Consider the following 5,265-nt stretch of genomic DNA (forward strand, 5'->3'; position numbering starts at 1 on the left):
GTATATTTTACTAAATACATATTTATAGAGAATGCATATTAATGGTACATTGATACCTACTTATGTGAACACTTTTGTAAGGTAGAACAAATCGAGACAGTATAATTTCTATTCAGGACAAATCACTTTTCTCGTAAATATCCTATATTTCACAGCGACGTCAAGACCTAACGATTAATAGAAAATAGTATTTTCTGCGTTTAAAAACCATATGGTTGTGCATATGTTTCGGTACCTATATTATAACAAAAATTCGGTGACGTACGACAAAAATTAATGAATTCACGGAAAAGGCGGGTTTTGCACATTTGAGGAACACGTGTTTCTAACGATAAGACAAAGAGTTAATTCTGATAGTGAATGTCGTTTAATTTGTCGGACAAACTCTCTCATTACAAAATAGTAATTAGTTCACTTAAATGACGGTCTTAAGTAGACTTTCTAAGTGAATAGCAGGAAGATGTATCCTGTTGATCGTTTCACAGCAACTCTCAAGTAATAAATATAATTGTTAATATTAATCCTTTATTCCCAATAGGTATTTCTACACATAGTTGCAGGGAAAAATTAATAATAATTATGAACCATTCTCTGATTTGTATTATAATGCTTAGAGTATCAGCAATTTTATGTCACAAAATGTAGATATTTTATTAAATTTGTCTTATACATAATGATGAGAATTGTAGATGTACGTAAATATTAGTTCTACTTACAAAGTATGTGGAAACTGGCGTGAATGAAAACGAGATACAATGAAACTGAGCATTTCAGAAACCTTGTTCAACAGATTTTACACACTATTTTGAATACGAATTTGGTAAACTGTGAATGGTAGGTACAAGTTGCAGAGGGTCGGAAAATCGGAAAAATCAGTGCACTTTCTGTAAATGAGAGTGTACATCTTCTAACCTTTTAACAATTTCTGTCAAGTGTTTGCTAAACCCAAGTTTACTATGAAATGAGTATGAAATAAAAACACCACAGGCCTCAGTAAAAACTAAAAGGTCTGTACCCGCCAAACGAAACATTCTGAGAGCATATTTACGAATATCTACCTTATTTAAACAGATTTTCTCTTTTTTATAGGAACAAGAGTAACATGTACTGAAAAATGTCTCCGTCACAGTATGTTCTCAATTTTTAATGTTCAGATTACAAGTTATCTCATCACATAACTTTTAATTGTACGAGACTTTTATTGACGTTTTGTTTAAATTTTTGTATTGTTGTGCCAAGCAAAGATCAGAAAAACTAAAAAGTAAATCCGCATCAGTTTATATCCGACGAGCAATATAATTTGTAATCGAAGATAGTCATCCTTAGCACTGAATCCGCATGGTTTCTCTGAAATAATGCATTTCGTTTTCCAGGGTTGTGATTAGTCCGTGTCAATTTTTGTTTACAATTTTCTTGGCTGTACTACCTTCCAGATCATTTTTGTCATGCTATACACTAAGTATAGTTATTTTGGGGGAGTAACATGATTTGTAATAGAGTCGTTCTTGCAAACGAATCCGTATGTTTTCTCTGAAGTAGAAATTTTTTTGACAACCGGATCATTAGTCAAAATACAAAGAATATCGGGCCCCCAAGATCTTTTACCATCTTATTTCTGCAGCTTTTTTGGGGTTTTACTTAAAGAACACCATTTATCGAACACCTGTCAACAATTTGGAGGAATTAGCTTTAGGAATAGCAGAAAAAATTAACGACATAAGCAATAATGCTTATGATGTAGGGCCATATAATCATAAATGCTTACAACAAAATAGACATCGTTTTCAGCATTTACTGTAATTTTACTTTATTTACTTAATAAAATTAATTAATGTTGTACAATCTGTTTGGTAACTTGGCACTTATATTTTATTAAAATCATTAAAACGCGTATCTGCCATTTTTGCTTTTACGTATATCACCTTTTCGATTCGATTACAATTTGTTTATTTATCCTTCTTAATAAATTTTGTAACAAAAATTTTAAATGTGAAAATTTGCAAAGTTTTGCAAATACTACACAAACATATTTAGTTTACAGTTGTAGAATAAATACATGCTGGGGTATTATGAAGTCAATAATTTTTGAGGTAAGTGTTTCCATGTACCTATTATTTAAAGTGTTGTTAGAAATCATGCACCATCCAAAGTACCACAGTCATCTTAATTTAACAAGCCGTGCTGAAGTATAAGTGGCAACACTGTACGTAATCCTACTAAAAAATATATATTATGAAAACGGACCAAAGAGTTAATATAAGAACTTACTTAACCTAAGTTCATGGTTTTAGATGTTCCGACACTGTGTGTGCCTGGTTGATTGTAAATCAAATTACGGCACAACGTTGAAAAATAAATCTAAAGTTTCAATTTTTGGTTTTCCTAAAGATGTCTTTCTGGTCAAGAGAAGCTTGGGTTCGTTTCATTTCAACGCAATAGTGGACTCGAAAATCATGGGACGTTGTGTGCATTAATCATTTCAGTTCAGATAATAGTAAGATTGACAAGCCATATAGAGAAAAAGATGGAAAAGAAACGAAAATTTAAGGCAGAACCACATCTTTTCAAAATATATGAGAAATAAGTGAAATAACCCAAAACGCCATCCAAAATTTTAACTTTATATGAGCATTTGAAGACACGGACGATGCGTCTACTTGTTCGTCACCTAAAAATCTCTGGGGCTTCCTTTTTAATTTTTGAAAATTGCTACTAGTTTATTAAACAAAAAAAATAAAACATTAAACTTTGATATCGGATTTTGCAGGAAGGTTTTGTAGTATTTTGATCTGAAAATTAGCTCATCTTGTAGAGAACTTTATTTTGAATGGAGCTATAATTTTCATTTGCTCATAAGATTATCATATTTTAAGTTATAACAAAAAAACGGGAGAAACAACTTGCAAGATTTTACTCAAATCAGACCTAAAATGATTTACAACCCGACTCAGAGGAGCTGGGAACCACAAATACCTGGTTCGTCCACAGATAGATAATGGCAGTTTTGTTCATTGAAGGCAAAATCTTGATGTAGCTTTCAACACCAGGGTGGGCTAGTTAGCATCATGCTTGCCCGCTACACCTTGGGTCGTGGGTTCGATTCCCGCCATGGCTCTGGGTGTAACGTGTATGTCCCGTTCCCCTGTAATTGGGCCTCAGTGCCTGTTGGGGGACGTAATTAATAAAATAAAAATAAAATAAAATAAAAAAAAACACCAATTTTTTATTACTAGGGGGTTTTTGGGAATGAAGACCGATGACGACTTGGCCCTGCGGGACCGCCAGAAGAGCACGCTGAGTCACTTTCGCTCTTCGTTTCTTTTCCTCCTAAGGAAGGGGATAGCATCCCCTCCCTAAATTTTGTCTATTATTTCTTGCGCTCTCGACTCACACGCAGTGTATGCACTTGTATGAAAGAACGTCTTCCCGCCATTTTTCAAAAAAAAAAGAAAATACAACGTAGGTTCCCATTTGTTAGACGATCACAGCCAAGGCCAAATTTTGAATTTTTGAATTTTTCGCGGACCTTTCAAACCTTTTCAAGGTCATTTAAAGGCGGGAAGTTTGGGTTCTCACAATACTGTAATCAGAATCAGCACTTTGTGCGCGCTGTCTTTTCTTCGTAATTTTGTCTTACTATTTTTTTTAATTTATTACCACCCAATTTAGCCGTAAAAACACCAACATCATCGTTTTGCAACTTATGCAATAACTGAAAAACAAAAGTATTGTGATAATCCAAACTTCTCGCCTTTAATTGACCTTGAAAAAGTTTGAAAGGCCCGCGAAAAAAAAAATATAATGAATTTTGTTTAACTGCCGTAAATGAACTATTAGCAATCTTGTGTGAAGAATTAAGAAGTGTTATAATATAACACTTACCTACGTATATGCATCCAGAAACCTATTTGTAATAAAACAACAAGGTGTTTTCTGACTAAGTGAATGTCATGAAATATTCTAGCAAGTGGTTTATTTAAATAATCCTGATTGTTAAATTGTGTTTGCACTAGCTGACGATTAAGAAAAACTAACTTGATTGGTGAATTTACAAACAATAAAACAAATTTACAGCACGTGTTGCGCGTTGAACAGAAGTCCGCACTTTTTCGATTAAAAGCCGCAAGAATTAGCCGCGCGGTTTGGGGAAAACTGTGTCATTATAGAAATTACGATTGATTGTCGTTAAACAAAGGCTTCCTCCCTTTTATTAACTACCAAACCAACTAATTTAAACTAGTTCTTACCACGTGTTTACACTTACAAAAACACATTCATACTGACGCGCCGCCATGCTGCTTCTGTCTAACCACCAACCCTCTAACTAAAATCCTCTAGCGCTACTAATTATCCGACTACCCTGCAGCGTTACCGTGCATATTTGGTTGCGTATGTTTAACGATTCCTTTTTTTGTGATTGATTTTTTTTTTCAAATTCAAATTATTCAAATGTGATTTCGCGCCGCTGCTAATTAATTTCAGCGCGAAAATTTAGATTTAAATTCGGTCACCACAATCTCTAGTCTGAAACCAGGTAAAGTTTCGAAATGACTTCGCGTGTATGTATAAGGTGTTGCATATATACCCTGCTAGTTATTGTCTGTTTTGATTTAAGGCACGATCAACAAATATCCTGATCAAGTTGGCACCGGATCAGCCAGATGTCTTTTTCGTCGTCAACTAGGCAACGAGTGATGAGAAAAACACTGAGAACGTTTTTGTCTATCGCACATTGTAATATTGTTCGAGGTGTTGTTTTTATGAATTTAATGTAATAATTAATAATTTTGCTGTAGTAAATGATGCTAAGTGCTTTAGAACTTTTTATCTATTTTATTAGTTTTCCACTGTAATGTATAGTTTACTATAATTTAACTTAAGAATATACAGAAAGAGAATATTACGATTATAATTATTAATATTTTATTATTTTATTATTAAACAAAATAAAGTTTTTCTTTGCTTTGCTTAATGTTTTCTCATAAGCGGCATAAAAAATAAAGTAAACGACTAGAAAATTATCACATTAATAAATGAGACTTTGTACGAATTTATCTTTTTATTAAAATTATACTTCTTTTGAAAAATATTAGTCTACTTATTTTTCACATTTTATTACCTGATGACAATGTAAAACCTGACTATTTCTAACTGATATAAATTTATAATAATATTTACAAGTTTTTTAAATATTAATATTATGTTTATTTATGTCAATATATGTTCTATACATATGTTTGCACGCGTCACAATTCAATTATTCGA

Source organism: Zophobas morio, unplaced genomic scaffold, assembly GCF_036711695.1.
Source record: "Zophobas morio isolate AGI-343-1 ecotype UQ-CSIRO unplaced genomic scaffold, CSIRO_AGI_Zmor_V1 ptg000011l, whole genome shotgun sequence".
Lineage (NCBI taxonomy): Eukaryota > Metazoa > Arthropoda > Insecta > Coleoptera > Tenebrionidae > Zophobas > Zophobas morio.